Genomic DNA, 26,561 nt, shown 5'->3' on the forward strand with positions numbered 1-26,561 from the left:
GAATTCCTTCTCCTCTCTATCCTCTGAAATAAATATTAGTATGTAGCTTAAACTGAAATTATTCTCATGATGATCTTTTGGCATATTCTTCATATGAATGCTGTAGTACAAGATGACCAAATGTCCCAGGGGATGATATTACTTATTGCTGTTAGATGCATAATAAAACTAACTCTGCTAACTCCTTTATTTTCCTTTCTAGAGAGAACCTGTCAGCCTGCCTTTCGTTTAACTGCTATGTCCTTTTTGCTTCAAGTTTCATTTATAGTGAGAGGCTTATGGATTGGATGGCAACAAATCCCTTATGTATAATGTGAAGGCAATACCCAGAAGCAGTACCAGTTCTGAAAATGGACAGTATTGCTCATAATTGCTTGATCCAGCCTTTTGATTTCATACAAGAAGTTTCCTAGTCAATCAACAATTGCTGTATGACTAACACTGTGCTAGGTGCTAAGTGTTTGTGGAGGTGGAGGTTGGAGATAAAAGAAAGACAATTTTAGAAGCCTACTGTCTTTTTTGGGGGTAAGGGAGAAGAGTGTGAGAGCCAGAAGAAAGATATTATTAAAGTCATATTAAACAATTAGAGAATAAGAGTTCAGGAAATGAAAAGATCAATGTGGACATCAGGCAAAAGGGAGTACTTCACTTTGAGAATCTAAGCTGATCTTTGAGGGATGGATAGGTGGAGATAAATTAGAAGGGCATTCCATATTCAATAAAGATGGAGTAATGTGAGCAAAAGTCTGGAGACTCTAATTAGCATAGCATATTTGGGGAGACATGGGGCTAAAGGTTTGTTTTGGGTAATTTTGGGTACCGAAAAATTTGGTAATTTGGATAAATGTATATAAAGTAGTAGAAGATCTTGAATACTAGATTGAAAAATCTGATTGTGATTCAATAAGAAATAGGGAGACATTCTAGTATTTTCAAATAGGGGAGTGATGTGATGAAATGATAATTTTAGGAAGCCAAGCCAGGCTGCAGAGTTGCCATTAACTATGGTTGGGGAAGACATAAAATGCTCTTGTACTCATATTCTGGTTGATTTAATATAGGTTAATTCTGGTCCTATGCCTGGGAACCATCTTCTGGTTTCTGTATGAAACCTCTTGTTTTATTATGAAACCTCAGAGGTTGAAATATCAACTTCATAGGGCAGTCTTTTAGTCTTCCAGGCTCTGATGTCTGGTGTCATTTTTTCTTTTGTGATAATTTACTTGTGTGGACTTCCACCAACCTGCCTATTAGTTGCCTGCAGCATCTCTGTTTGGACTGGTTCCCTGGATTTCAACTCTTTTAAAACATGTGACCACTTTGTGTTTGTTCTGTCTTGGAATAATTACAATGTATTCAAATATCCATATGAAGATAGATCTTATAATTATTGACTTTTAGTCATGCGTGAGTATTTTCATGCCCAGTCTTCATCTCCATCAGCACTTAGCAGGTATCCAGCCTGGTTGAACCCCATATAACAGTCTATACTTGAGGGGCTCATAAGTGCATCTGTAAAGTAACTGCTGTTATAAGAATCCCTGATTGATTTACAGCTCACCTTCCATGTCCACTTAAGAACTCTTTCTTAGCTAAATGTTTCTTCTCAGCCTTGGCAGCTCTAATCTTTCTCTCCACCCCTCCCCCCCCTCAAGCTTCTTCTAGTGGTCTGATTTTTGGTTCTTTTACAAACAACTTGATGACTGAGTTCTGACATTGGTTGCTCTCTTGATACTTATCTTTTAACCAATCAATGCAGAAATACTTTCAAAGTCCCTCCCATGTGCTAGGCAGGAGGATACAAATATAAAAGAAGATCCCTACTTTTTCTAGGAGTTGTTGCCCCTCAAGATAGCTTCTCAAGTTGGAGCTTCTCAAAATAGCATCTATTGGTCTCTTCTTGTTTTTTTTCTCCCATAATTCTCTAATTACTTGGATTCATAGCATTTTGAAAACCTTATGATTACTAGGGTCCACATGAGAATATAGCTTAGTCATGGGTTCTTCCTATCCCATCCTGTTTTTTCTCAGATTTGCTGTCATCCAAATATCAGTTTCAAAAATAGAAGGCTACAATAGGTATTTCAAAAAGAAAAACAGTGGCCCTTCTTTTGATAAGTTATAACTAGTCAATTAGTGATTATTAAATGCTTACTACCATGTGCCAGACCCTGCACTAATTATTGGGGAAACAAATTAATGCAAACAGTCTCTACTTTGAAGGAGATCATGAAGGAAGCAACTAACAAACTGCTGTGTGAACACAAAATATATAAACAAAATATAGACAAGATTGATTGGAGATAATCTGAGGGAAAATATTAAGATTAGGGAAGAATGAGAAAGGTTATTTAGAGAAGGTGAGACTTTTGCTAAGATTCTTTTAATGAGCATTTGACTCCCACTAGGCAGTGAATATCAGTGGAGAAGAAAGCTGGTAAAGGTTTTAGACCCAATGCTTCTCTGAAGTGGTCACATAACCAATAAGTGTCAGAGGCAGAAAGTGAACCAAGATACCAAGCATTGTAGAGGACCTCTAGGAGGTTCATAGAATGTCAGGTCTGGAGTAAGGAAGACATCCTGAATTCAAATCTAACTGTGATAATTACTAGCTATGTAACCCTGGACAAGTTTCTTCACTCTGTTTGTCTCAGTTCTACATCTGTGAAATGAACTGGAGAAAGAATGGATAAGCCAATCTAGTGTCTCTGCTAAGAAATCCTAAATGGGCCCAAAAAGTTTCAGCCATTCTATCCACAACAGTACATTGCATACTGATTAGAGACATTAAGGCTCATTAGAAAGTGAAAGAAGCATTTCAACCAAATTTGGAGTAGAGAAATGGACAAATCAAGTGCAGCTAAATAGTTAAGGATTAGTGAGAAAGATACCTTACAGTTCCTATAAAATTGCTTTTATTTTAAGGTTGTTCAAATTGTATATTATATAAAATGTTTTAAAAATCTTAAAGCATTCTGAGTCAGTTAAGATCTGATGTCAGAAAATGTCTATTTGAGTCCTGGCCCTAACATTTAAGAGGTGTACCTTTGACAAACAATTTCATCACTGATAGTCTTCAGGGTGTGGGCAAGAGAGCCTTAGATTTGATGTCAGAAGATTTCAGTTCCAATACTGATTGTTAATGTGTTACCATTACTGTGTTACTATTACTAGCTGTGTGAATTTGGTAAGTCACTTCTCTGGACTTCAGTTTCTTTAACTATAAAATGAAGGGATTGGACTAGTGGATCTCTAAGCTATTTTCAACACACATATTTGTACTTAGCTATTTTAATAAAGAATTCTAATTGTTCATTCTGGACTGATTTAATTGAGTTGTAGGAGGAAAAATATGGAAAATAGAAGTTTAGTGAGGAGTTGAGTTGGAGTTGCAGATTTGGGAACCATAAATATAGAGGTAATTGAGTTTAAGTCACAAAAGATAATGAACTTGCTAAGCAAATGGAGGTCATTTTAAATATTCTTAAAGATTTTCTGTGAGGTAAATACTTGTCTCCTTTTGGAATTTACTCTGTTTTCTTTCAATCCACTTTAATAATGATAATTCTTTCAGATTTGTAACTTGTATATTTATATCTTTCTTCAAAGTAAATCAGTTTTCTCTCATTCTATGTATAATATCTCATAACACATGTATATCTATTAGATATAGAAATATATATATATATATATATATATAAACATATATATATGTACATTCACATACATATATTGTTTGGGGAATTGAATTGAAGACTGAGGAAAGGTTTACAACATATAAAAATGACTATACTTTAAAAAGTAGCTCTCTCTTCTCTCCTCTCCCCTCTCCTTCTTTCCTTTCCCCTCTTCTCCCCGCCTCCTCTTCTTCCTCCTCTTCTCTTCTCCTTTTCCTCTCCTCCCTTTCCCTACTTTCTTCCTCCTTCTCTTTTCTCCTCTCCTCTCTTCTGTCTTTCTGTCTCTGTCTCTCATCAACTTATTCACATTTGAAAATATGACCCTTTTTACACATTGTAAATTCTTTCTTAGGCATTATTTCAGCTAACATTTATTAAACTCCTACTCTGAATAGGAGATTGTGTTACAATGGAGATAGAAAATTAAAGATGAAATAGCCTCTTTTGTCAAGGAACATGTACTCTACTTAGGGATCACATGTACCAAATAATTAACTATACAAATAATTGCACAGATATACGTGGTTGAATGTGCATGTGCATGTGTGGGTGTATGAGAGAGATAAAAAGAAAGAGAAAGAGATAGAAAGACAGTGAGACAGAGAGACAGAGAGGGGAGGAGAGAGAGAGAGACAGAAAGACACACACACATACACAGAGACAGAAACAGAGACAGAGACAGAGAGACAGAGACACACACAGAGAACTGATATAGGAAATAGGAGGGAGGGAAGTAGGGCGCTCTAATAACTGGGTGAGGGAGAAAGGCAAAGTTAGATGCTGTTGGAAGCTAGTGATGTGAAGAGGCAAGGGTGATGAGTGCATCACCAACATCAGACTTGAGAGGCCATTATGAAAGGAAAAGCATATTGATAGAAGATATGATGTCATGTACAGTAGCTAGTAGGCTAGCTGTACTGAAGAAAGGGAATGATATGAAATGAGACTGGAGAAGTAGTTGGAAACTAGGTTGAATAAAGCTTTAAATTGCAGAATGAATGAGAATTTGATCTATTTTTTTTCTTGGCTAATCATTAAAAATTTTCTTGTCTGTGACATGGGAGATTTGTTTTTTGGCAATCCTGATTTGGCAGTTGTGTGGAAGATGAATTGGATGGGACAGAGATTGTAGGAAAAAGACCAATTCAGGGGCTATTGAAATAGTCCATGTAAGAGGTGACAAAGGTCTGAACTAAGAAGTGCTGAATGAGAGATTTTGAATGAAAGATTTTATAGAGGCAGAATGGAAAGGACTTGGCAACTAATTGGTTGTGGGGGATAAAAAAGAACACGGCAACAAGGCTATAATACTTCACTGTTGCAAACCTGTGTGACTGGAAAAATGAGGATATCATCGATAAAAAGGGGAAAATATTAAAAATAATGTTACTAAAGGTCTTTATAGAATTGTAGTCTCTCAGATTTGGAAGGGAACTTGGAGACCATCTAGCCTGATCCCTTCTTAAACAAAATTCCTCTTTACAACACATCCAAGTAGATCTTTATTGAACTTATTACCTCCTAAATCAGCCTAGTGTTTAGATGCCTCTAACTCTTAGGAACTTTCCCCCTTAATTTAATCTCAAATTTGCCTCTTTGCAACATCTACTAATTCCTTCCAGGTTTGCCTTCTGAGGCCATGAAGAACAAATCTAATCTTTTCTTCCTATCATTTCTCCCTATCCCCATCTTTTGTTCTTTTAATCCTTATCAGGTCTCTTACTTATATTGTGAATTCTCAGATGAGACATATTATCTCAATAAAGGTCTGGACAATATAAAACCTAGGGAGAAAATTGTCATTAAGTTCCATGTATCCTGGAAATAAATTCACTTTTCTAATAACAACCAAATATTGCTATACATGATTATCTTTATTTACTGTTTTTAATGCAGGCACTAAACACTCTATGGCATTTAAAATTTCAAAATGCTAAGGTCAGATGGGACCTTAAATATCTGTTCCAGTGGTTTTTAGACTTATTCTTTCCTCATACAATGAAATCTGTTAAAATAACTTTTAAAATTGTATCTCACTAATGGTACCAAAAACACAAGACTGATTTTAAAATGAGTGAAAAATAAACCCAAACTTCTACTTCCAGATGGTGTTGTTGTTGTTGGGGGTAGTGGTCCTTTTTTCTGAAAAAGGACCAATGACGTCAAGAGGGTGATGTCTTCATTTGCAAGTGTTGGTTTTACATGAGACAGAGCCCACAAAGTCATCAGCTTCACTTTCTCCTCCAAGCAGATCTATTCAGTGACAAGATAAGGTCAAGATGATGGGGTGATGGCCTTGGATGCAGTGGGTGATCTTAGCCTTTTTACGCTAAGGCCTTTTTCAGGTCTCAGTTTTTCTGAAGCAAATTGTCATTCTATAATAAAAGGCTAGGTCAGAATTAAGGCAAAAGATGGCCTAGTTTGTCTTCATAAAAGAATCAGCCTGGGAGGGGAAGACCCTCAGAGTTTCTGACCAGAACAGAAACAATTGCTATTTACACTCACTTGGAGCCATCAAAACCCAAACAATGAACAAGTGAGGCTTGGGCTGGGACCTATTATTGGCCAATCAGTGAAAGCTAGAATGATTTAGATTTAAAGGCATAATCAAGTAGCTCCATTTGAATTACAATGGACTTTAACTAAGCCTTGTTTTTCAGAGCTATATTTCAAGAAATCATAAATGAACAGTGCTTGAGATAAAAAAAAGTTAATTGTCCTAGTTCTTTTTAAAATGAGAGAATAAACAAATAGGGAAGAAAAAAATATCTAGCTTCCAAACCCAAGATACTTTGCAATTTAGTATAAGTGATCAAAATTTATATTCCTTTGGACAGACTATCCACATGGAAGGTTATAACTCCCCATATGGGCAGAAGGAAAGAAGGAAAAAGAAGAAGATAAGGAGAAGAAGGAGGAAGAAAAAGAAAAGGAGGAGGAATAGCAGTATTGTCCAACTGGAACTGTTGGGTCCCCAGGGGGCAGCTACTACTGCCTCCAGATTGTTGTTTGTTTTTCATTCCTGAAGATGACCAATGGCATTGGAAAGATTATATCTTGACCTGCAAGGGAATTTGGATTTAAGTGAGGGAGAGCTATGCAGAGTCATCAGATGCCTTACTCTTTCCTCCAGAGTCATCTGAGTCCAGTGGCAAAACATAAATCAAGATGACTTGAAATGGCCCTGGATGCATTGGGAAACCTTGATCTTTTTAAGCTTCTACTTCTAAATAAGTTTTGCTCCATATTCAATGGTTTTTAAAAAATATTTTCTACTTGTTAGAATGTGGTTATTTCCATTAGTGTATGTTTTAGACAGCTTAATTTGTGCAATGCTTCACAGCAATTTCTGTTTTTCTCATTACTTACATAATCTAGTTTTTGTAGGATTTTTTTCAGCCCATCACATTTTCATTTTTTTAAAAATTTTAATTTTGTTTATAATTTTAAAATTTCTTTTTAAGAGTGCCTTTGCATTTTCCCACAGGGTTTTGAACTATGTATTTTTCAAAATCACTAACATAACTCTCCATTAACATACTTCTCCCCTACTTCTAGTGCTTTTATGATTGTGTGGTCTTAACTTTGAGTTCTGAAGATAATGCCATCTGAACAAAAGCCTGGGTAGGAGCTTTAAGTTGAAAAGACTAAAATTATTGGCTCAGCAATGGACTGTATGCCCATTGTTCAAGGGAGAAAAGTTAAATAAGTTAAATTTGGGTATATATATATATATACTTATATCTAATATCCATATATCTATGAATCTATCTGTCCATCCATCTATATTTAGTAAAATGGAGCAAACACTTTCCAAAGATTGTTTACTAAGAGAAGGATAGGACTGAAATCAATATATCTTTAAAAGTATTTAGGTATCAAGTTCATTAGAAATACATCCTAATTGGAATTAGCACTGTTCAGTTTGGGGGTGAAAGAGGTGAAAGAGATATTCTACTGTAATGCCAAAAGAAACTGAGCAAGACAGAGATTAGAGACCATTTCAATAATTTATTAAATGGAGAGAAATACAGGGACCAATGGATCCCAGGGCTAGAAGGAGACTATCATCTCAAAGAGTCTAGCCCAGAGTATCGGGACAGCAAGCCTTTTATGGAATAACAAGAACAATGACATAATGCAGAGACCTAGGTGGGAATAGCCTCATAGATGGAGGTTACTGATATTCTAATGACATTAAGGAATGTCTATAACACCTTTATCTCAACCATTAAGAAGGGTCGGTCATAACCTTAAGGTAGAATACGTATAGGACAAATGGAGGAACTGGTCACCCCATTAAAAGTGACCTTTGGCATTACACTACCTTGATTCAAGATTTTTGCTCCATTTTCAGTCTTCTTAGTTTTTAATAACAATAACACTTCCCATTTTTGCTCTATTATAGATTATAACCTCTGTCACCCAAAATATTTATACTATTTAAGAATGCATTTGTATATTATTGTTTGGTAAGAAATGACCAACAGGATGATTTTGGAGAGCCTGGAGAGACTTACATGAATTGATACTGAGTGAAATGAGCAGGGTCAGGAGATCATTATACACAGCAACAGCAAGCCTATACGATGATCAATTCTGATGGACTTGGCCATCTTCAACAATGAGATGAACCAAATCAGTTCCAATGGAGCAGTAATGAACTGAACCAGCTATGCCCAGTGAAAGAACTCTGGGAGATGACTAAGAACTAGTCATTCTTACATAGAATGTAATTCTGCATAGAATTCCCAATCTCTATATTTTTGCCCACCTGCATTTTGGATTTCCTTCACAGGCTAATTGTATAATATTTCAGAGTCCAATTCTTTTTGTACAGCAAAATAACGGTTCGGATATGTATACTTATTTTGTATTTAATTTATACTTTAACATATTTAACATGTATTGGTCATCCAGTCATTTAGGGGACAGGGTGGGGGGAAGGAGGGGAAAAATTGGAACAAAAGGTTTGGCAATTGTCAATGCTGTAAAATTACCCATGTATATAACTTGTAAATAAAAAGCAAAGAATGCATTTGTATGCTAATTATTTTATATTCTGCTACTACTGATTGATAATCACTTTATATTGACAGTTATAGTTGGGCTTGTTTAACAGTTGATCCAGGGGCAGCTAGATGGTGCAGAGCCCCATCCCTAAAGTCAGGAGGACCTGAGTTCAAATTTGACTTCGACTTCAGATACTTAACACTAACTGTGTGACTCTGGGCAAGTCACTTAACCCCAATTGCCTCAGCAAAAAAAAAAAAAAAAAAAAAAAAAAAAAAAAAAAAAGTTGATCCTAGACTAGGAAGAAGTTAACTTTTAAACATGATCTATTTTAGCTTATCAATTCTAGACAGGCGGCGTAGTGGAGAGAGCGCCTTTATTCAAATCTGGCTTTAGACATTCACTAATTATGTGATTTGGGGACAATTCACTTAACTGTACTCTGTCTTAGTTTTCCTATCTATAAAATGAGGATAATAATAGTACTACTGCCTAGGATTATTGAGATTTATTTGTAAAGCACTTTGTAAACCTTAAAGCATTATATATATATAAATACATACATATATATATCTTACAATCATTATTAAGGATAGTATTAGTATTCTATGTGTGTATTTGTCTGCCATTATCACTTTTATTCTGTGTTTTTCTTTATAAAACCATAAGATTTTCTCAATAAACAGTTTGAAAAAAGTACTGACCTAATCTTATACCTTCGATTTACAAGGATTGAATGAGAAAAAAAATTGTAAAGTACTTAGCACAGAATGTGGCACATAATAAGCACTATATAAATCCTAGTTATTACTGTTATGATTATTACAACTATTGTTATTACTATTATTAAATAAGGAAATGGAAGACAAGAATGGTTAGGTAATGTTCCTAACTTCATGGGGCTAATTGGTGACAGAAACTGAATTAGAATCTATAACTCCAGACTTTGAGCCAACTAGTCTTTTGTCCATCACATTGGAAATGTTATTTGTTCCTAGGGGTTATCTGGTGTGCATATAGATGTGTTCAGGAATAAAACAAAACAAAATAAAAATACTACAAAACCACAGAATGTGGATAAATATTTGCTTTTCTTTTACCTGCTACATTCTCATCTTACTCTCTCCAAGATGTAGATAGCATGCCCTCACTCCCTTGTTCCCGGCATCATCCATATTCTCCGACACTTTGACATCTCTTTCGATGAGAATAGCTTTGGTGGTGTTGGGCCAAGCTGTGGAGAACAAAAGTTAATTAGTTAATGCTGGTGAAAGCACTTTGAAAATGAGAAGTGTCAAGCTTGTTGAGCACACGGCATTCTCATTCATATCCATAAAGGTTGGAGAACCCATGTAACTATTAGTCTCTGGTCAGTGATGTCAAAGGAAGCTTGGGTGAGGGATGCTTCCCTGACATAGTGCTTAACAGCGGTTTGCATAGAGTAGACACCCATTAAATGTTTGTTGAAGAAATGAAAGATTTATTACCCAGAAAAGATTTGGTCCTTTTGTACTTGTGGAACTGTAATGCTGATGACCTTTCTTGATTTCCTTAGTCTTATTCAGTTCAGGTTATTGCTGTCTGACTGATTCTCTTTATCCTTGTTCCCTTCATTTTTCATGACAAGCTATCTCCATTTGAAACTTTTGTCCTGGCTATCCATTGATTTCAATATTCTGTAACTTTGAAGGTTCATCTTCTCTTCAGAGTCTAACATTCTATTTCTGTGAGTTTATTCCTATGTTCTTTATATTCTCTGCAGAGCTGAGTAGTTTGAAAGACTAGGAAGTTGGCTTCGTGCTCTGAGGTGGGGCCTGGGCATGTGAGACAATCCTATTACTGAGTCCTTCAGCTTCTCTTCAGACTGAAATAACTGAATAATTGAAGTCAAGGTACATTTTGGTCCCAGTTATCTGGATGATGTAGGTTTATTAACACAGACTGTGCATATCTTGAGAGTTTTTGTTATATGACCATGAGTTTTAGTTGAAATGATAGAACCTTTACCTTTTCTGACTTTATGAATATATCAACTGGGTGATGGGGATAGAAAGCACTACCTCCATCCTCTTGGTACATGTCTGTTACAGTCAGATAGGGAGATTTCCTGAGAAAACACGTATATGATATTAGGATATGGTACTAAAATAGCATGACTTTTCACAGAAGCACTCCTGAAAGAATACAAGGACTTATAAAGTATTGCTAAAGGCAGTTGTCCTGACAACTGCCCAATGCCTTGGTGCCCCAAACCTTATATGTGGCCTGGCACACATATCTTTCCTGGGGATATATAATATTATATTTAACTAGAAGTATAGAAATTGATATAATGTATTGAAACATAAACTCTGGAATGAGAGCTCTATAAAGCTTCACTGTTCTGCTATATAGAAGTCCCACTTTTTGGGCAAAAAAGCTCTGCAAAGACTAAAAAAAGGGGTAGTGTAAGAAAGTGGGATTCTTTGTAGTCCTTAACTCTAGCACCATGCCATCTCTGCAATTCTGTTGTCCTGGATATTCTCTCACTTTTCTGATATACTGAACCAAAAAGAGGAACATGTATGTTTGGGACTTTAATTACTACTTCCAGATGTATCTCCTCCCATAATTACTTAATCCCTCTCCCTTTGAGGTTTACTCCAACCTGATATATTAACCCTATCAAGATTCTACTGCTTGATATCAGCTTCCAGGCCATTCTTTATTCTTGCTCAGGGGAATTCAAAACCTAGTTCATAGTTTTCCTATCCACACCAATCTTTTATGCTTGGGAAACTCAATATGCATGTGGATATTCCTTCAAATTTCCTCCCATTTAATTTCATCAATATCAGCCTCTATGAACCACACTTTATTCTATTTCAGTAGCATACAAGGCTAGCCATAAATTTAATCATAAATTTAATAATTTTTAATATCAACTACCGGTATTCCTTTTCAGTCTTAACTCTGAAATTATATTTTCAGGCCATAACTTCCTCCTATCTGTTCCTGTCCTTATCTTATATCTTCTAAATATATTCTATAACTTCATTATAATCTCTGATATCTTCAACTTTCCTATTTCATTTTAACATCTTCAAAATTAATTAGGTGGCTCAGTGGATAGAGTGCTCTATAGTCAGGATACCCTAAATTCAAATTCAGCCTCAGACATTTATTAGCTTGGGTGATTTTGGGCAAATCACTTAAACTCTGGCTCAGTTTCTTCAATTGTAAAATGTTGATCATAATAGTACCAACTTCACAGGATTGCTGTAAGAATCAAATACAATAATATACAGTGTTCAGTACAGTGCCTGGAACAAAAAGGGGATTTGATAAATGCTTATTTCATTCTTTTCCCTCTCTTGTCTTCATATTTAACTGTTTCTGCTATATTCTCATTGACCCTTATCTCATTGCCTGATCACAACCTTACCTTATTCCCACCATCCTCCTTTAAGTTCTGTACTGCAGAACATCATTGGAAGAAGTCACCATGATGGAATCCATGACAAATTGATGTTCTCCATTCTTAGTTGGGCCCTCATCATCTTATGCCAATTCTTTTGCTCTTTCTTAATTGACTATAATTTACTCCTCACAATATATATTCCAAGCCTTCCCTTTGCTCAAGACATTTATGTCAGTCTCTCTCTTTTCTCTCAGCTAAGGGCAAATTAGAACAATTCTCTTCCTTCTTTTTTTAAATTCTAAGTTCACCTCATCTTTATTGTTCATCTCTTCTCTAATATGGTTTCAAAGAATGGAGTAAAACTACATTGTCAATGTCAGTCCTACTTGTGCCTTTCATCTAATTCCTTATTTCCTCTTTGATTATCCCTTTCTCCTTCCTTATTTGTCAACCTTTCCTTATAAACTAGTTCTTTCTTTGTTGCCTCCATATGTTCCTGGATATTTTTCATCCTTGAGAAAACTAATTTGACCACTACATCTCAACATATCATCTCAAGCAAGGTGACTATTAAGAAGTATATTTTTGAGAAATGAACAATGCAGATTTTTAAAAAACTATTTATATATAGGGCAGCTAAGTGGTACAATGACTAGAGCACTGGATGTGGAATTAGGAAAACAAGTCTTCTTAAGTTCAAGTCCAGGCTGAGATACTGTCTGTGACTCTGGACATGTCGCTTAATCTTATTTGTCTCTCTGTAAAATGAGCTCAACAAAGAACTGGCAAGCATTGTAGTATAAAGATACTAGAGTATCTTTGCCAAGAAAGCCCCAAAATGGCATCTTGAAAAGTCAGACATGAATGAATGAACAAAAACAAAAATACATATTTGTTACAAGAGTGTTCTTTTTCTATTCCTTTTTTTTTTAATGGGGAAGGGAGGCAGGAAATAAAGAATAAACATTTTTGTTAATTAAAAAAACTTAAAAAATGATATTCTGTATTTTTTTCTTCTTGTCTTAGCCAAAAACTTAGAAAAAGTTGATCATACTCATTGCCTCCACTTTACCACTTCTAAGTCAATTATTTACCTTTCCCAAACTAGCTTCAATGTCCAGCACTACATGGAAACTACTCCTTCCAAGATCATGAAATCATGAATTGGCCTTTTTATTCCATATTCTGTGTGTGTGTGTGTGTGTGTGTGTGTGTGTGCGTGTGTGTATATGTGTCTGTCTGTCTGTCTCCCTCCTACCTCCCCTCCCCCTTCCTTCATTATAATTGGAAAACTCAATATGCATTCCCCTCTCCCCCTCCTTTCTCTCTCTCCCTCTTCCCCTTTCAGCCCCCTCCCTGTCTCCCTCCCTGCCTCTCTCTCCCTCCCTCTCTCTCCTTTCCTCTTTTTCCCTCCCCCCTCCCTTCCTCCTTCCCTCTCTCTCTGTCTGTCTCTGTCTGCCTGTCTCTCTCTCTGTTTCTCTACCCCTTTCTGTACTCCCCTCCCCCTCTCTCTCCTCTCGCTTTCTCTCTCTATCCCCCTCTCCCCCTCCTCCCTCCTTCCCTGAACCCTCCCTCTCCCTCTCTTCCCACCTCTCTCTCCCTCTCCTTTTCTCTCCCTCTTTCTCTCTCTCTCTCTCTCTCTCTCCTTCTCCTTCCCCTCCCCCCCCCCAATGTGTGTGTCTGTCTCCGTTTCCTGTCTCTCTCTTTGTTTCTGTGTCTCTGTCTCTGTTTCTCTCTGTGTGTCTGTGTGTCTGTCTCTCTGTGTCTCTCTTTCTCCTTGGTCTCCTTAGCCCCACTGACTTTAACTATAATTTCTCTGCAGATGACTCCAAGTCTACATATTCAGGCCTCATCATTCTAGTTCTCCATTTCTAACTACTTTTTGTACTTTGTCCCACAGACATCTCACAATCAACACCTTCAAAACTGAGTTTATTATCTCTATTGCCCTATATACACTATCTCTAACTTCCTTATTTCTATTGAGAGGACCACATTCTTTTAGCCATTTATCCCTTTCATTCACTTATCATTCTCTGTCACCACTCCCCCTTCCTGCTCTCATCATATTCAGTTCTCAAATATGGTTTACCTCCACAATGTCTCTTGAATTTGCCCTCTTTTCTCCATTCATATATCTACCATCCTTGCTCAGGCACTCATCATTATCTCTCCCTGGTTCTGTACCATATTCTCCTAACTGGCCACCACTCATTAAGCCTTTCCCATTTTCAATCCACCCCACATACTGCTTCCAGATTGAACTATTACTAAAGCATGGGTCTATGTGACTCCTTTGCTCAAGAAGCTTCAGTGGTTCCTTGTTGTCTATAAGATCAAAATATAAATTTCTCCATTTGGTATTTAAAGTCCTTCACAATTTGCCTCCAGATTCTCTCAAGGCTAATTAGTCATTTTAATGCACTCCATGCTGTAGTCAAATTGGTCTACTTGCTGTTTCTTATACATGATATTCCCTATCCCTCCTCACCTTCACCTTTTGAAATCCCTAACATCTTTCAAGCATTAGGTATGCCAAATGTAGTTTATCTCATGACTCCCCAAATTTCCTCTGTACCTCTGCTTCAATGTTCTTTTTTACACTGGTAATGTCCTCATCTCTACTCCTCCTTTGATTGGTGTGTTTGTTCATGAACAATTTAAGGAAGTAACCACTGAAGCCACATATATTCCTAATTTGGTTCACCCATGGATACTCCATCAGTTTTCTTCATATTGTCAAAACTTCACACTTCTAGTCACTGACTCTAATCAGAGTTTGTTCCTGCACAATTTGAGAAAGTACCCACTTCAGCCATGCTTACTTTAAACCTCTTAAGCTCCTTAACCATGTTCTTTCTGGATTTTGCCCTGTAAACAAGGATTTTCTTTGTCCCTCACCCTTCACTTCCATTTTACATTTTTGTCTTTCTCCCTTAAAATATAAATTTCTTGTGAGTAGGGACTGTCTTGATTTTTGCTTATGTTTGTTTCTTAGCACTTACCATAGTGGCTGGTACATAAGTAAGTGCTTAATCAGTTATCTCTCTATTTTTTTAAATCTCTCTCATTATCTATTATGCTATCTGCTTCCAATGGTCTTTTCTGATTTCTTCAGTTGCTAATTCCTCTTCCACCCACTCAGAAATAATTCTATATTTGTTTAGTATATATATTTTATGTTATGAACCACCACAATAGAATGCAAGTTTCTTGAAGGAAGTGGCTACTTCACTTTTGAAATTGTGTCACTGTTGCCTGGATGGGTAACTAAGTAGTACAGTGGATAGAGCACTGGACTTGGAGTCAGGAAAACTTATCTTCTTGAGTTCAAATCCAGTCTCAGACACTTATTAACTGTGTGACCCTGAGCAAGTTACTTAACCCTATTTGTCTCAGTTCTTCATCTGTAAAATGAACTAGAGAAGAAAATGGCAAACCACTCGGTATCTTTGCCAAGAAAATCCTAAAAGTAGTAACAAAAAAGTCCCACACTACTGAAAAGACCGAATCTTAATCCCATTGCCTAGTACATTTGCTTAAAAAATGTTTATTGAGAGATAGAGTGATTCCCAGAAAATATAAGGCTTTTTAGTGCCAGCTCATGGTTCTCAAACACTCTGAAAGATGGAGTTCTATACCAACATAAGTATAAAATACCTCTCCACTACAAGGATATATTGGCAGTTGGAAGCATCTGATGTTGCTTCATGTTGGTAGATAAGCAGCAGAAAGTTATGGTCTTTGCCAGTGATCCTTGCATCAGAAACAGAAGAAGACTCTGTCATAATGTATTTTAAGTGTTTTGTAAACCTTAAAGCTCTCTGTAAAATGTAAGTTATCATTTTGTGGCTATTGTTAATTGATACGAATAGAAGCACTAAGATTTTGGAATCAAGGAAAGTTTTCCAAGAAGGGTGCTAAGCATCTTTTTGGCCACCCTGAGATCTTTGTAGTGAGGAGATCAAGAACTTGAAATCTTGATTGAAAATCTCCAAAGGCTACCTTAAAACCCCAACAGTCACTTTCAAAGGGGACAGTTGGCTTAGAACGACTTATTTGAACTACAGCTTTAAAAAGCTGGCAGAAAAGAAGCAATGAACAAAAATAGACCATAGCAGTGCTACCCAAAATTGTCTGTGCTCCTTGACATTCTTAAGATGCATAGGCAGAAAAATTCCCCTGCAGAAAAACTTGAGGCTCATTAGTAGTTGCCTCTAAAACTTAAGCTCTGTGCATTAGACCATAGCTTCCCTGTGTGGTACTTGATTTTTTCCATAGATTTCCATGTCCTTTCCCATCCCCTACTTCTTCATCTTCTGTCCCCAGGGATAAACCTGTGGCAGCATTCTTCTGCCTCCTCGCTGATACATAATATTGGGTGGAGTCTGGCAGGGGATATATAGTAGGAATCATGCTCAAAAGTAAGAGATCTGCAACTTGTCAGTTATGATAAAGAAAATCCTTTAGTATTTTTTTCTAAGGTTGGAGATAGTGTGGTATAGTACGAAAAACAAAACAAAATATTGTAGTTGGAGTTAGAAAAACTGAATTTGAAACTCAGTTCTGCTACTTTCTAGCTATGTGACTTGGGATAAATCACTTTATCTTTCTGTGCCTCAATTTCTTCATTTGTAATATTCAGGGGTTAAACTTGATGATTTCTAAGGCAGTTCCTATAAATAATAATTATATAATATATAAGTTCCTATAAATATACATAAGACATATAATTTTCAATACATAAAATCCTAGATTTGAAAGGGAAATCAGAAAATGTTTAACCCAAATCATATATGAAATAGAATCTCTTCTATAGCATATTTGACAAATGCTTATCTAACCTTTGCTTGAAGACCTGTAGTGAAGGGAACCAACCACCTACTCACTGTTCCATTCAATTCCTTATTTCAAGACTACATCTTCAGATTTTTGTTCCTAGTTCTGTAGAGGTCAAAGTTTAATTCCTCTTTCCCAGGAAATCTTTTAAGTTATTTGAAAAGAGTTATCACCACTTCCCCAAGCCATCTCTTCTCCAGGCTAAGTGCCACCTCCTCACTCCCAGTTCTTTCAACTAACTCTTATGCCATGATCTTGAGGACCTTCACCATCTTGATTTTTGTTGTCTAGTCATTTTCAGTTGTGTTGAACTCTCACGATGCCATTTGAGGTTTTCTTGGCAAACATAATGGAGTGGTTTGCCACTTTTCCAAACATCTTGGTTGTGATTATTTCCAAATGGTGGTAAGCAGAGTGGAACAAAATACTCTAGATATAATCTGTCATGGTACCATGGGACTATTACCTCCATAGTCTAAGATACTATCTTCTCAATTTTACTTAAAATTGAATTTGTTTGTTTTCATTGTCCAATTACAATGCTGGCTAATATTGAGGCTGTAATGCATTAAAATCCCATTTTTTTCCTGACTAACTGCTGCCTAGTTATACTTCCCTTATCATTTATTTGTGAAGTTGATTATTTGAACTGTTAACATTTAAATTTATTCACATATTGAAATTCCTCATACTTGTTTTGGCCCAGCATGTTAGATTGTTGAGATTCTGATCTTGTCATCCAATGGGTTGGCAATTTCTTTTAGCTTTGTATTAACTGTAAATTTATTAAGCATACTCTCTATGCCTTCATCCAAATCAACCCTTAAAAATGTTAAATACCAAATGACCAGACACAGATCTTTGGGGCATGTTGGTGGAGATCTCCTTTCATGTCAACTTTTTGGGGTTGACCATTTGACTAGCTCCAAATCCATCTGGATGTAAAATTAGTAAGAGGGCCTTTGCTAAATACTTTGCTAAATAGATGAACTATACCTGTACCATTTTACTGAGATGCCAATCTAGTTATCTTGCCAAACAAAGAAATGAGGTTAGTCTAGACTGACCTGTTCTTTTAGATGTTAAGCTTAGGTCTGGGAGAAACAGGGACTTAAATTGTCATAGTGCTCAAGGAAAGCACTAGGCAGTTTTGAAATAAGGTAATTACCTTCTAGGAAGTTACATGGATCTGTGGATAGGGCAATAAGTCTGGGATCAGGAAGACCTGAGTTCAAATCCAGTCTCAAGTACTCATTAGCTGTATGATCCTGGAGCAAATCAACTAATCTCTGTTTGCCTCAACCCACTAGAGAAGGAAGTGGGAAACCATTCTTGTATCCTTGCCAAGAAAACTCCATAGACAATATGGTCCACAGAGTCAAAAGTTGGATGCAACTGATACAATTAAATAATAGCAACAAATTACTTTCTGACAAATCCCCAAATAGGGAAGGAATCTGTTGCTATGCATCTAGTTTTCTGTCACACTTCCAAGAAGAATGAGAATCTCACCATCTGGCCTAATTGTACCTGATCTAAAACTATATTATAAAGCAGTGATCACCAAAACCATTTGGCACTGGCTAAGAAATAGACTATTTAATCAGTGGAATAGATTAGGTTCACAGGACAAAATAGGCAATAACTATAGCAATCTAGTGTTTGACAAACCCAGAGATCCCAACTTTTGGGATAAGAATTCACTATTTGACAAAAACTGCTGGGAAAATTGGAAACTAATATAGCAGAAACTAGGCATTGATCCACACTTAACACCATACACCAAGATAAGATCAAAATGGGTTCATGATTTAGGCATAAAAAATGAGATTATAAATAAATTAGAAGAACATAGGACAGTTTACCTCTCAGACTTGTGGAGGAGAAAGGAAATTGTGACCACAGAAGAACTAGAGATCATTATTGATCACAAAATAGAAAATTTTGATTATATCAAGTTAAAAAGCTTTTGTACAAACAAAACTAATGCAGACATGATTAGAAGGGAAGCAATAAATTGGGAAAACATTTTTACATTCAAAGGTTCTGATAAAGGCCTCATTTCCAAAATATATAGAAAATTGACTCATATTTATAAGAAATCAAGCCATTCTCCAATTGATAAATGATCAAAGGATATGAACAATTTTCAGATGATGAAATTGAAACTACTTCTACTCATATGAAAAGATGTTCCAGATCATTACTGATCACAGAAATGCAAATTAAGACAACTCTGAGATACCACTACACACCTGTCAGATTGGCTAAGATGACAGGAAAAATTAATGATGAATGTTGGAGGGGATGTGGGAAAACTGGGACACTGATACATTTGTTGGTGGAGTTGTGAATGGATTCAGCCATTCTGGAGAGCAATTTGGAACTGTTCTCAAAAAGTTATCAAACTATCCATACCCTTTGATCCAGCAGTGTTTCTACTGGGCTTATATCCCAAAGAGATCTTAAAGGAGGGAAAGAGACCCACATGTGCAAAAATGTTTGTGGCAGCCCTATTAGTAGTGGCAAGAAATTGGAAACTGAGTGGATGCCCATCAGTTGGAGAATGGCTGAGTAAATTGTGGTATATGAATGTTATGGAATATTATTATTCTGTAAGACATGACCAGCAGGATGCATATAGAGAGGCCTGGAGAGACTTACTTGAACTGATGCTGAGTGAAATGAACAGAACCAGGAGATCATTGTACACTTCAACAACAATACTATAAGGATCAATTCTGATGGAAGTGGTTATCTTCGGCAATGAAAGGATCCAATTCAGTTCCAATTGATCAATGATGAGCAGAACCAGCTACACTCAGCGAAAGAACTCTGGGAAATGAGTGTGGTCCACAACATAGTATTTGCACTCTTTCTGTTGTTTGCTTGCATTTTTGTTTTTCTTCCCAGGTTATTTCTACCTTTCTAAATCCAATTTTTCTTGTGCAACAAGACAACTATAACTATGTATACATATATTGTATTTAACATATACGTTACCATATTTAAAATGTATGGGACTACCTGCCATCTAGGGGAGGAGGTGGAGGGAAGGAGGGGAAAAGTTGGAACAAAAGAGTTTGCAAGGGTCAATGCTGAAAAATTATCCATGTGTGTCTTGTCAATAAAAAGCTATAATAATAATAAAAAAGAGAATATCACCATCTCCTGAATATAGGTGAACTTTATTATATAATGACTCAATTTGCAATACCTCCTATTTTCCATAGCATCTTTATTTCCTGATGCAGGATTCTTTGCTGTATGAAAGAATTCACTATTACTATTCCTTTAAGTCAAACCTGATCTTTTAAATAGCTCATCCAGCTGTAGTCTTCTGCTAAAGTCACTCCCTGCTGTGGTTAGCACCATCTCTGCTCCTCCCTCAACCTCCTGAAATTCAGCTGTTTCTGTTTGCACTATCCAGCCTGAAGTCTCTGACCCTTTAAATACAGCAAGACATTATGTAGGCAAAAGATTCCCTGGGGAGGAATGTTCACTCCACTAACAGTGCTTTATGCTTTTTGTCAGAGTCTCAAGTACAGAGGCTCTTTGAGCCCCAGTTCCAGCTTTCCTTGCTAGCAGGGGTGCAGTTGGCATCCTGTCAAGGTGTCCTATCTTTCCTTCTGACTGCCTTTATACTGTCATGCTCTGCTGGAAAGAAAACCTGGGAATGGGAGCTTGAACAGGTGGTTTCTATATTCAGAACTCCAACAGAGAACACTTTCCAGGACACTTTGTAAAGCAATGCCCTCAAGTAGGAGAGGGCCAGTACTGACATCTGAATCCCAGATCAGTCCTACTTGTAGGTTTTTCTTTACTCTTCTCTTAACTGGCCCAAATCTCAATGTTATTAGAATGGCAACCCCTTTTCTTTACTATATCTATTAGTAACCTACTCAAACATACTCTTGGTTCCACCCCTGCTCTTCCCAACCTCCCTTTAACTCAGCATGAAAATTCTCCTGGATTCATCATGGAGAAAAGCCAAACTTTCCTATAGGTAATTGGAAGCAGAGCTTGATTTCTTTCAAATTAAGACTTTATTAGCCTCTAAGAGGGAAAGGTGATATACAGCAACTTTGCATCAGCTTAAGAAGAAACGGAACATGAACATTTTTTTCTTATGATGTTCTTATTCTAGCCATAGTTGACTAGAAAATCTTCCAAAGCCAATTAGCCCCTGTTTCTAGCTAAGAATCTAGACAAATGACCTACAAATTTGTATCATAATAATACAATCCATATACAGTAAAGAGCAACATATTTTCCAACAATGGCAAGGCCAGGCTCATCCCATGTACTAGCTACTATTTGTCCAGTAAAAATAAGGAATACAAGGCATTGTATACAAGGACAGATCAAAAGTAGCCAAGGCAGTTTGTGGAGCAGAAGACTTGGACTTGGCCATGATGCTATCTGAAGTGCTGTTGCTAGGAGGAGGGATTATCTGTATTCTGCTTAGCTTCAAAGGCAGAACTAGAGAGCAAATATAGGTTTGATGTGACAGAGATTTTCATGAATTGTAGGAATGTGTAATGAGCAACTACTGAAGGTCATGATCTTCTTAATGAGAAGTCTTCAAATGGAAGATGAATTGCCCCTTGTTGAGAATATTTTAGAAAGTGTTCTTAGTCAAGTAGAGGTTGAATCAAATAGCCTTTGTGGTCTCCCTTGACTCAGTTTCTGTTATTCTTCATACTGTTAATAAGTAATTAGTATGCATGGATTCTCTGAGATGTTAGCATTTTTTTTTTTTATGTCCCTTTTAGAACATGTGCCATGGCATTTTTCTGGCTAAAAGGTTCATCTGCAAATATCTTCTCTCTATATGTTCACATATATACATATGTCATTATATATAAATATATATATATGTCATGTATATATTTAACTATATATGTGTATATATAGCTATCTCTATATATCTATGTAGGTATCTATCTATCTATGTATATTTGCCTTATTGTTATTTATGCTTAAGGATAATGCTATAGACTCTGATTATGATCTCTGGTACCACAGCAAAAATGATAGATGTTTCTTCCATATTGTTCATCTATTGAGATTCCTCTTTGTTTTGCAGTTGCTGCTGCTATTTGCAGAGTTTTTCTCTATGTGAAATTTGGCCATTTCAATTCCTGATCAGTCCAAAGTCTTTGATTACAAAACAAGCCACTCCTTTCTAATCCATAAACTTCTCACAAATTATCTGTTGTCTATCGGGGCTCTAGCCTAGCAAGTCTAGGTTTGTCCATCTTGTTTGAGCCCACTCTTTAGGTCATTAGTGTTTGAGATTGCCCTGGTAGTTTTGGGATTCTGCTAGACTGGTTTCCACATTCTCATTTAAGAACTCAGGACTGTTGCTATAACATATCATAACTTCAAGCTGGTGAAAGAATTGAAGGGATTAGGACAGCTAGTGGCTAAATTGAGAGAATTGAATGAACCACTCCAAGTCCATCTTGTGACTCAATTGTGGAGCTAGCTCTGTTCTAGTTATGAGTTTAGTCCAAATTCTTTCTTGTGAGAAAATTTTATTCAAGTGTGGGAACTTTATTGTATTATTTGAACTTAGTCCTTTGTGGCAGTGAAGCTGGAACACCTCTCCCTGTTGTTTAGAGACCCTTAATTAAAGATCTAGGTTATGCTGAACAGAAACGCAGCCAAATCCTAAAACGAGACAAGGCACTATTATATATCTCAAGCAGCCCATATGTCTTGTCTGAAAACTGGTCCCATGGTAATCAATCTGTTATTGTTTCCATGTTCTTATGATTGTTTACAGAGACTTGGAGGGATTGGAACACCTCTCTGATTTCAGTGAATTATACTTATTCACCTCCCAACTTGGAATGTTCTTAATCTTTCTTCCAATTAGAAATTAGATTACCTAATGTAGCAGCCGGCTAAATTATCCCTTTTAATTAATTGGCCTTATTTGATTCTTTTCAAAGTATAAAAATCTATCTCTCACTATATTTGGGGTCCATTCTGAAGACTGAGGAAGGGGCTCAGCCCCAATTTGCTGGGCAATTGGCACACATTGCTCAGATTGATATACTTGAAAACTCAAACCTTTGTTTCCTGTCATTTCACATCACACTAATAGTGTGGACATATACCAGGATGTCATTGCTGCTGATTCTGTTGTGTCACATGGTATTTACCTGGGCTTGTCAGGGATCCTCAGCTTACAGTCTTGCTAGGTTTGAGCATTATAAATGTAGAGATGACTGGACCCTATTGTAACTGTTTAGATACTCATTTTGGTCTGAAGTTTGATGCCACATACATTTTGCCAACTTCTTGTAGAATTACTAGACTGTTCGTTTTTACTGTTCTTTATTGAACAGTTTATAACTAGGTAGCACGACAGATTCAGATGCCTTTCCCACTTTCCCAGGACCCTTCTTTTTGTTGCCAAATGCCAAATACCTTTCAATTCATTCAGAAATAAATGTGTTTGAATCAGAAGCTATACGAGTGGGGCTGATGGGAGAATCTGTACTTAACACCCAATTCTTTCTGAGTTAAACAAGGAAAATAAAATCTAAAGGCAATGGGACTTTTACCATCACTTTTTTCTATTTTGCTTTTCAAAGCATGCTCTACAGAGGTTGACTATTTTTATGTAGATGCTAGTCAGATAGCTGCCAACAGCTGAAGGGTGGAGTTTGGGGTTTGGTTGCATGTACTGAGTCATTTGGTTTTGCTCAGGTATGGATAACTATTAAAGAATTCAAGTAGCCCATGATACAACAATGTATGGCTTTTTCTCAGCACAGTCTGCACTGAAAGACAGTTAGAGTTGGGACTACTCTAAAAAAACAGAAGTATTTAGGAAGTAATTAGTGCTGTCTCTTGGATAAGTTGTAAGTAGCTATTTAAATTCTGTGGATGCCTGAAGTAGAGGGGGAAGAGGCCAAAGAGATAGCTTTCATGCTGTGATGAATGTGCTATTCCTGAGCCAAAGCATTACATATTACTAAAACAGGCAAAAGAGGTTTTGAACTCATGAAGGGACTCAAGATGAATTAATATTATTTTTTATTTGACTCTGATAAGGGAAACCAGAGTCATGTTAAACAGAAAAAGAGCTATAGATAGAAATAATTGAGCATGGGACAGAATCAGTTGTGAGGGGGAAAGAGATTGCAAAATGCCAGTGTAGAGGATCAGAAGACTATGGTGATATTAGGATGTTGTTCCCCAGGGTATCTACTCCTTGATCCAAAGGGAAATGAGGAGAAAGGTATCATAGGAAAAAAAGACATCATGATGACAGGACCTTAGGGAGTAGCAGCCTTTAAGCAGTTACATCCTGTGGTGGTGAAGACTGATGAAAAATTGTAAACAAAATCACAGTAATGGCAGCTTCCACACAAAAAAAGTGTGCACCATCTCCAGATGTTAGTGTTCTTGTGCTAGTTATGGTTTTATTGGGAAAACATTGTAATTGTTGCAGTTTACTGGGGAAAGATAATTGGAATGGATAAATAAAAATTATTTTGTAACTAATTATATTCATAGAATTGTGCTAACTTCTAGGGAAACAAATATACAAGTGAAACAGTCCCTTCCCTCAAAAAGTTTACATTCTAATAAGGGGAAACAACATATACAGGAGGGTATTTTTGTTCAAAAACTCAATCAAATGTGATTAGGACTCTAGAGGAATAGATTGAACACATTTTTCCCCCAACTGTTATGGGAGCATTGATTTGATTATAGTTCTAGATCTGGGAGGATGAGGAGCAAAACTTGCAGTGGTGAGAATAATGTACAAATTATGTCAGAACAAATATTCAAGAAGATTCAAGAAGGGATATAGAGCAAAGCATAACTAGAGCTCACCTAGATATTGATTAATTATATTCAATTCTAAGGGGCATGTGGAATGCTGATTTTTCAGGGTGTGCCTATATTACCAAGTTAATTGACTTATTGTTGTTTTTCATACTCAGAGGACCAAAATGCCATCACTATATTGGGGTCAAGGTATAGTGTTTGACTGTAGTGATAGTACCAATATGAGTTTGGAATGCTTTATCACAGGTTGGGCTCAGGCAGTCCATGTGAACATTCGGGGTGGAAATGTCTCTAAATTTGTGCATTTCTCATTTTTTGAGTTACTGCAATTTTGTTTTGCTCATGGAACATAGAATCTTCTTTGATTCAGATGCTTCATGCTGGGTAGTCTCTTTGTGAGAATTTGTCTTATGTGAGTTTTCCATAAAATAGCTTTTTAGTCAAATGGATATTTGGCATTTGGGTTAATGTGACCAGCCCATCAGAATTGTTTTTTTCCTGCAGTAGAGTTTTGATGCTTGATAATTCATCTTGAGAAAGGGACCTCAGTGTCTGGTGCTTTTGTTCTACCAGGTGATCTTCAGAATCTTCCTAAGACAATTCAAATGGAAGCAATTCAGTTTCCTGGCATGGTGCTGGCACATTGTCCAGGTTTCACAGTTGTACAACAATGAGGTCAGCACAATAGTTCTGTAGACTTTACTTTGGTAGGGCATTTAATATTTCTTCTTTCCCACACCTTCCTTTGGAGTCTTCCAAACACTGAGGTATAATGTATTCATTAACCTTATCATCTGTTTGTACATCCCTGGAAAGTATACTGCCAAAGTTAGTGAACTTATGCATGGGATTCAAAATTTATCCATTTGTTATTAGCCATGGTTCCACTGTTGTTTGGTGTGATGCTGGATGATGAAGAACCTTTATTTTTTTGGTGTTAATTGTTAGGCCAAATAAAAATAAAATTATATGGATGATGTGTTTTGGATTTAAGTGATGCAGAGTTGCTTGAATTTACCACCCTCACTTTCTTTTCTGGTTATTGAAATACAGTTGACAAAACTGAAACACAAAGAGTTTTAAATGACTTCTCCAGAGTTATGCAAATAATAATTCAAAACTAGAATTGTAGCCCAGATCTTCCAACATCAAAGGGCAAAAGGGTGATCATGTAACCTTATCCCACCCTCAATTAAAAAAAACAAAACTCCAATGGCTCCCTATTATCTCCAGGATGATATCATCCTGTTTGACATACAAATCCTATCACAAACAAGACTCCTCTTACCTTTCCAATCTTCTTATTCCCATCACCTTATTCCTCCCCTTCTTTCCATCCTTCACCCCAGGATTCTACTCTCCAGTGATACTGTGTCCTTGTTGTTCTTCACACGAGGTATTTCATCTCTCTTCTCTGGGCATTTTTGTTGCCAGTTTTTTGTGCTTGTAATGCCTTCTCTCCTCAGCTCTCCCTCCTGTCTTCCCTGAATTCTTTCAAGTTCCAACTAAAATCTTACCTTCAACAAGAAACCTTCCCTGAATTCCCTTAATGCTAATGCTCATCAATTGTTTCTAATTTATCCTGTACATATATATATATAAAACATATAATATATATAATATATGTAACATATAATATGTATATAAAACATATAATATATAACATATTATATATTTGAACAAGATATATATGTATATATATAATATATATATATATATATATATATATATTTATATATATATACATATATATCTTGTTCAGATAGCTGTTTTAATTTTGTCTTTTCCATTAGACTATAAACTCTTTGAGAGGAGGG

Source organism: Sarcophilus harrisii, chromosome 3 (assembly GCF_902635505.1).
Source record: "Sarcophilus harrisii chromosome 3, mSarHar1.11, whole genome shotgun sequence".
NCBI classification, from domain to species: domain Eukaryota; kingdom Metazoa; phylum Chordata; class Mammalia; order Dasyuromorphia; family Dasyuridae; genus Sarcophilus; species Sarcophilus harrisii.